This window comes from Arachis ipaensis, chromosome B10 (genome assembly GCF_059453495.1).
Source record: "Arachis ipaensis isolate K30076 ecotype BB chromosome B10, ASM5945349v1, whole genome shotgun sequence".
NCBI classification, from domain to species: Eukaryota; Viridiplantae; Streptophyta; class Magnoliopsida; order Fabales; family Fabaceae; genus Arachis; species Arachis ipaensis.
Window position 1 is genome coordinate 20,981,494 of NC_142435.1, and position 8,106 is coordinate 20,989,599.

The following is an 8,106-nucleotide window of genomic DNA, read 5'->3' on the forward strand; positions in this document are numbered from 1 at the left end:
TGTCTAAGGCCATAAAGGGCCTTTAAGAGTTTGAAAACATGGTTTGGAAATTCTTTATTTTCAAAACTGGGGAGTTGTACCACAAACACTTCTCTATCAATAAAGCCATTAAGGAAAGCACATTTGACATCCATTTGAAACATTTGAAAACCCTTATGGGCAGCATAGGCAAGAAGCAACCTAATTGCTTCCATTCTTGCCACCGGAGCAAAAGACTCATCAAAATCTATACCCTCTTCTTGATCGTAACCTTGGGCTACTAATCTAGCCTTGTTATGAATAACTTTTCCATCCTCACATAATTTATTTTTGAAAACCCACTTAGTACCCGTTACCTTCTTACCATCCGAATGAGGTACTAGTGTCCAAACCTTATTCTTGTCAAATTGAGCAAGCTCTTCTTGCATGGCTTTAACCCATGATGGATCTTCAAGAGCTTGTTTTACATTGTTGGGCTCCATTTGTGACAAGAGGGCAAAATTGCTTGGCTCGGATTGCTTTTTGGTTGAGGATCTTGTTGTTACACCTTGAGAGGGATCACCAATGATAAAGTCATGAGGATAACCCCTCATGGACTTCCATTCTCTTGGCTTCTAAAGTGATGTTGAGCTTTGATGAGCTTCAGTGGGTTGTTCTGTTTTAGATTCTCTTGCTTACTCAGGAGATAAAATGGAAATGTCTCCTCCATTCTGACGAGACAAAACTGGACTGACAGATTCTTCATTTTGAGCAGACTTGGGATTTTCTTCACTGGTTTCCATCTTGACAGCATCTTCACAATCTGTATCATCTTCTATCACAGCACTGGGAATTGAATTAGAATTACAAAAGGAGACATGTATGGATTCCTCTATGGTCCTATGTTCTTTGAGATAAATTCTATAAGCCTTGCTAGTGGTGGAGTATCCAACAAACATCCCTTCATAGGATTTTAGATCAAATTTACCAAGGTTTTCTTTATTGTTAAGTACAAAGTATTTGCATCCAAAAATATGGAAATACTTAAGATTTGGAGGGGTTCCTTTCCATAGCTCATAAGGAGTTTTCTTCAACCCTTTTCTAATAATGGTCCTATTCAAAATGTAACAAGCTGTATTTACAGCTTCCGCCCATAGAAATTTTGGAATCTCATTTTCACATAGCATGGCCCTAGTCATCTCTTGAAGGCTTCTATTCCTTCTTTCAACCACCACATTTTGTTGAGGGGTTCTAGGGCATGAAAAGTGATGAGCAATTCCAAAATCATCACAGAATTTTTCAAAGTCTTGGTTTTCAAATTCTTTTCCGTGATCACTTCTCAAATGGGCAATTTTCAAATCTTTTTTCATTCTGAATTTTTTTTACAAAGGGTTGAGAAAGCATGGAAAGCATAATTTTTATGAGTAAGAAAAAGTACCCAACCAAATCTAGAGTAATCATCCACCACCACTAAACCATAGTGTTTACCTCCTAAACTTTGAGTTCTTGTAGGACCAAAAAGATCAATGTGTAACATCTCTAATGGCCTTTTGGTTGAAATTCTATCTTTTGATTTAAAAGATGATTTTACTTGTTTACCTAATTGGCAAGCATCACAAGTAAGATCCTTATCAAATTTGATATTTGGAATTCCTTTAACCAAATTTTTCTTGACTAGCTTAGAAATTTGATACATGCTAGCATGACCCAATTTTCTATGCCATAGCCATTTTTCAGATTCAAGAGAAGCAAAACATGTCATTTTTTGATCTTTCAAGTCCTCAAGAGTCAATCCATACACATTATTGTATCTCTTAGCTTCAAACAATATATCCCCAGATTTTTCACAAATAACTAAGAACACAAACTTTCTAAAAATAACTTCATATCCTAGATCACACAATTGGCTTACACTAAGTAAATTATGTTTCAAACCATTTACAAGAAGAACATCATTTATACAAGATGAAAAGCTTTTACCAACTTTTCCAATGGCCACTATCTTTCCTTTACCATCATCACCGAAAGTGACAAATCCTCCATCATACTCATCAAGCTTTATGAAGAAGGTTGTCTTTCCGGTCATATGCCTAGAGCATCCGTTGTCCATGTACCACATATTGTCCTTCCGCTTGGACGCTAAGCATACCTACAACATGAGCTCAAGTGACCTTAGGTATCCAAATCTTTTTGGATCCTTTCACGTTAAACCATCTCCTATGTCCCAATCCATTATAATCAAAAACAACTTTGTAAACTTTGTCACCAATCATCCTTTCACCAAAGAAGCATTGAATGGGAAAGTGTCCATTTCGGTTACTGATAAACCCCAATTTTGTGGTTTATCTTGTGCTTAATTTGGGAGATTTTATCAACTTTTCTCACATTTATTCAATGAAGTAGCATGATTTTATAATTCTCCCTAAAATTGTGCTTAAGTGTGAAAACATGCTTTTTAGGCCTTAAAATAGCTAAATTTAACTCACTTTAATTCTATTTGATGCCTTGATATGTTTGTTGAGTGATTTCAAGTTCATAAGGCAAGTATTGGATGGAAGAAGTGAGGAGAAAACCATGCAAAGTGGGAGAACTCATGAAGAAATGAAGGAACCGTAAAGCTGTCAAGCTGACCTCCTCGCACTCAATCGACCATAACTTGAGCTACAAAGGTCCAAATGAGGCGGTTCTAGTTGCGTTGGAAAGCTAACATTCGGGGCTTCAAAATGATATAAAATATGCCATAATTGCCTGACGTATAGGGGCGCGCACGCGCACTGTACTCGTGCGCGTCGATGTTGCACGTGGGTCCACTTTAAGCAACTCGTTGGGGGCAATTTCTAGCTCATTTTGGGCCAAATCCAACTCATTTCTGATGCTATTGAACCCAAGGATTGGAGGGGGAGTGAACTAAGTAGTCATAGTTTAGTTTTTCTTCATGTTTTAGGGTAGAATTCTAGAGAGAGAAGCTCTCCCTTCTCTCTAGAATTTAGGGTAGTTTAGGTTTAATTTTCTCAAATCCAATTTTCAATTCTTATCTTGGTTTAGTTTTTCTTCTTAATTTCTTGTATTACATCTTTCCTCTTCTAGTTTTACTTGTTCATTTCCCTTATTTTGTTACTTTTATGTTGATGAACCATTGTTGGATCTTGATTTTTTTTAATGCAATTTTATGTTTCCATGCTCTTTTATGTTTATCTTAGTTGTTATTGTGGATTTCTTGCTTGTGGTAGTCATGGGTTTCACTAATTCTAACATTTTGTGATGTTTACTTTTATTGCACACTAGGTATTTGATAGAATGTTTTCTTTAGTTTTTGAGTAGTTTTCTTGACTCTTGGCCTAGGCTAAGGAAATTGAGTGATCTTGAGTCATTGGGTCTCAATGATTTGGTGATTTGAGAACCCTTGGTGATCAATTTGATACTCATTGACACTAACCCACTACTAATCTAATTAGTAGATAGGTTGGGACTTATGGGTTGATGTTGATTAAGCCATTTGATATACTTCAAGTATAGAAGTAAACTTAATGAGCTTGGTTCCTCATAATTGTCAATATATGGTTTGTAGACAAGGATGGTGATCTCAATTACCTATGTCTAGCCAAGAGTTCTTTTGCTTTATTTCATTAGTTCTTATCATTTACTTTCTTGTTGTTTACTTTCTTGCAAAAATATAAAAACCAAACCCCCTTGTTCTTCATAGCCAATAATTGAGCATTTCATTGCAATTCCTTGTGAGACGACCCGCTATCTAAATACTTCGGTTAATTTTTATTGGGGTTTGTACATATGACAACACCAAAATTTAATTTGATGTGAGAATTATTTTTTGGTTTGGAGCTATGCTTACAACGAAGTAACTCTTTCTATAAGAAGAAAATCTAAACCATCGAGCAAATTCTCATTATCAGTTACATAGTCTACAAAACCTTGGAGTTGCTATTTTGTTAAAGCTTGTTGGGTTTTGAAACCTTGTATCATTAGAAGATGAGGCAATATTCTCAAGATAAGTTTTCTCAACAGATTTAAAGAAGCCCAAGCCAGCTTTATCATAAAGAGGTTTTTGACTAGCCAAAATTTGATTTAGATTTTTAGAACTTTGAGTGAACTTGGCTAAGTCTTCTTTAAACTTTTTGACCTCTTTAAGCAAATCTTCATTTTCTTTAAAATAATTTACATATGCAACAATAGAATGATCACTTTTATAGCTCTTAAGTTGGGCTCTTAACTGCTTGTTTTCTTCAACAAGATCAACAGCAGTTTCAACCTCCCTTAATTTTTCTTTGAGAAAACCATTTTCTGCTTTAAGAATGGTGATTTGTTGTTCAAGATCTTGATTATCCAGCAAGAAATATCTAATTTTTTCAGAAAGGTGGTCTATCATAAGATGAAGAGCTTCAGTGTCAGGGTTATGAATGACTACCTGTTCAACGTGGTTTGCCATAAGACACGGTTGAGACTTGGTTTCAGATTCTTCATCATCTTCTGAATCATTTTCCAGGTCCTCTCAAGAGGCCATCAGACCTTTCTCCTTTCCCTTCTTTGGCTTCTCCTCTTTCTTCAACTTAGGGCAATCTGATTTGAAATGTCCAGATTCTTTGCAGTTGTAACATATCACCTTGCTGAGATCTTTCCTTTGTTTCCTAGAGCTACTTCCCTTGCTTCTCTCTTTGAACTTCACCATTTTCCTAAATTTTTTGGCAAACAACATAAATTCATTTTCAGAGGAATTATCACTGGATTCATCATCCAGGGGGTTAGTAACAGATGTAAAAGCAATTGCTTTCTTTTTTGAATCCTTTTTCAAATAAGTATTTTCAAAAGCAAGTAAGTTTTCTCTCAAGTCATCATATGTCATGGAATCTAGACCACTACTCTCAGATATAATTAATGCTTTTGTTTCCCACTCTTTAGTAAGACATCTTAGAACTCTCCTCACAAGCACAAAATCAGGATACGTAATTCCCATAGCATCCAAGCCAACAATGATGATGTTGAATCTTTCAAAGATTTCATCTATTGATTCTCCTTCCTTCATTGAGAACATTTCATATTCTTTATTCAACATGTCTATCCTGGTCTTCTTTACTATGGTGGTTCCTTCATGAGTGATTTGAAGTTTGTCCCATATTTTATTTGCCGTTGTGCATCGTGATACTCATCGGTATTCCTTGAAGCTGATAGCACAGTTGAGCAAGTTTACAGCCTTGGCATTGAGCTCCACCTTCTTTCTGTCTTCTTTGGTCCAGCTTGCTTCGAGTTTAAGAGAGATAACTCCTTCAGCACTTGTGGTGGTTGGAAATTGAGGACCCTCCAAGATAATCTTCCAGAGTCTGTAGTCCACAGCTTGCACAAAGATCTTCATTCTCTCCTTCCAATAGGTGTAGTTTTTCCATTGAAAAGAGGAGGTCTGTTGCTTGATTGTCCTTCTGTCAGGTTGTAAGACACCAGGTTTGAGCCACTGTTTTTTGCCATCTGGATCTTTTCTCCAAGCTACAAAGCTTGATCTCTTTGAAACCAAGCTCTGATACCAATTGATGGTTTATCAGTGGCTAAGAGAATGGGGGTTGAATCTTAGCCCCTTTTTCACTTAGTAACTCTTGCTGTCCTTTAGAACACTTGAGGAGATATTTCTTATTTTTGTCTCGTGCCTAGCCAAGAGACTTTTTTATTTTGTCTCGTGACCAACCACGAGATATTTTTTAGTTTTGTCTCCTATGCAGCAGAAGTAGAAATGGAGTAGAAGAGAGAGAAAATTACACCAAGATATATTCTGGTTCAGCTGCTAAGTGCAATGCAGCCTACATCCAGTCTCCATCACAACTATGATGGAATTTTACTATAATCATCCTTGATTACAAACACCAATTCTCCCTAAGAACTACCCTTCCTATCTGGGACAAGTCCAGAATCTATTCCCAATCCATAACTTGACTTGGTCACTGCCAAGTTTTCAACTGCTAAGTGCTAACCCAACTTGCAAGGGAATTCCCACAGAATCATGAAACACAACACAAATGTACAAAGGACCTCTAAGGACATCTATGATTTTTTTCTTTTAATTTTGCACTCTTTGCCTTTTTCTGCTCTATGGCTTTTTCTTACAAACCTCACTGTTTGCCTTTTTCCATGAGACTCAAGACAGACAAAATTAAACAAAAAATTACAAAATAGAAAATATTAAAGGAGAAGAACTTCTGTTAGCTTAGGTAGCTATGACAACTCTGTGCCTTGCACTCTCACTCCTTGCTTCAATCCCTGACTGTTCTCCCTTATTTATAAAAGTGGAAGCCGTCACGGTTGAAACTGTTGAACCAAGCTAAACTTCTTCTTCTTCAAACCAGAACCGGTTCGGCCAGAGAGAGAGAGAGAGAGAGGAGAGGAAACTGAATGTAAAACTCAACATGCAATTACCTCTGTGTCTTCCCTTTACACCAAGCTTCACCAATCTGAGCCATCCATTTTGACTTACACTCCAAGAAGGATCCCTAGCCCTTGATGCTTCTTGATGCATGACAGCTCCTCCTGCTCCACTTTTGCTTCCTCCTTCACGTAGCCTTCCTAGCTACCTTCTGTGATGAGTGAACACAAAGCAAAGACGAGCCATCCCTCTGTGATCTTCTTCCTCTGACTGAAATCTCCTTCTTCCATTTTTGGTACGGAGAGCATGAGCTTACTTCACTAAATCTTACCCATTTTTGGTGAAGATCTCAGCCACAACATACTTTTAGTTTTCTTTTTCTTGCCATCATTGCAATGGTCTTGTTACTTGCTTCTTCTTCTTTCAGGTAGCTTACTATAGCTTCCATGTTTTCTCTGTGAAAAGACCGAAAGAGAAGAGAGAGTAGAGAGAGAAAATTTGAACAATAATCAATGTAACAAAGAGAGATAATTAGAGTGAATTAAGTTTTTCACTTCCTTTTGCTGAGTAGCGTGCCTCATTAAGGCAATCAATCAAATCAATTGTAATTTCTCTCTCATGGTTCCAAGGTCTGCATTAACTCCACTTAATAAAATTTGAATTCCATCAAAGAATAAAAGTGATAACCGTTGGAGCATGCAGCAATATGATTAAAAGAATGGGTTTCATCAAGTTAAATGGATAAAGAAATATATTGTGCCCTATCTCCTTTTGATTTCGGACCAGCCTCTTTGTTGGGCTTTTAAATTGATTTTTCTGGTCCAATAAGCATAACAATTCAGCCACCATTCACATAACAAGTTTGTATATGGCTGAATATATTTTTGGTACAATTGGGCTTGTTATATTTTTCTTTTCTTTTCGGCCCAATAGCAAAAACCTGCATAGCAAAATTATTTTAATTAGCACATATGAATTAAAATCAAATTAATAATTTTGTAACTAATTATTTTAATAATGTTTGATCATCATCAATTTAAATTAGAGCTTTCCAAACTCATAAAAAAGAATCAAGCTTTGAAATCAAATAAACATTTCAGTGTGTGAAATTTTGATTGGTTGTTCACACTGATTTCAAAGAAAGAAAGAGAGAGAAAGAAAGAAAAAAAATACCTCCTTCTTCTTCTTCTTCTTCTTTGAATCTTTGTCTTTGTTGTTGGATGTGGTGTGGAGGGTGCACATGGGGAGGGGAGTAGAGTGTGTTAGGGTAAGCGAGGGAGTGGAGAGGGAGGGGATAGGGCAAGGAGAGGAGGGGTAGCATAAGTGGTGGTGGAAGAGGGAGTCAGGGGGCAGGAGGTGGTTGGGGTTGGAGGTCGCTGAGGACAATGACCCACTTCACCATTTCTGTGAAAGGATTAAGGCTCATAAATGTGAAAGATTGGGGGTTTGGGTGAAACGACGTCATTTTTGGGTGGAGGACTAATATGTCCTATTTTGAAAAGCTACACGTTTTGGTGTGAGAGGACTAATATGTCCTGAGTTAAAAAGTTACATGCCACGTGTACTCCAGTAACGGTCAGGTCAGTGCCACGGGAGCCACATCAGCATTTTCCGTTGAGTCTAACGGAGTCACTTCAACGGAGGGGTAAATTTGTCCGCATTTTGGAAGGGTCAGGGACATGAATGTATTTTTCAATTCTTGGGGACGAAAATGTCTGCAAAAAAAATGTCAGGGACCTATTTATCCTTTACTCTATTAATTAATTATATTTCTAACACATCTTTTT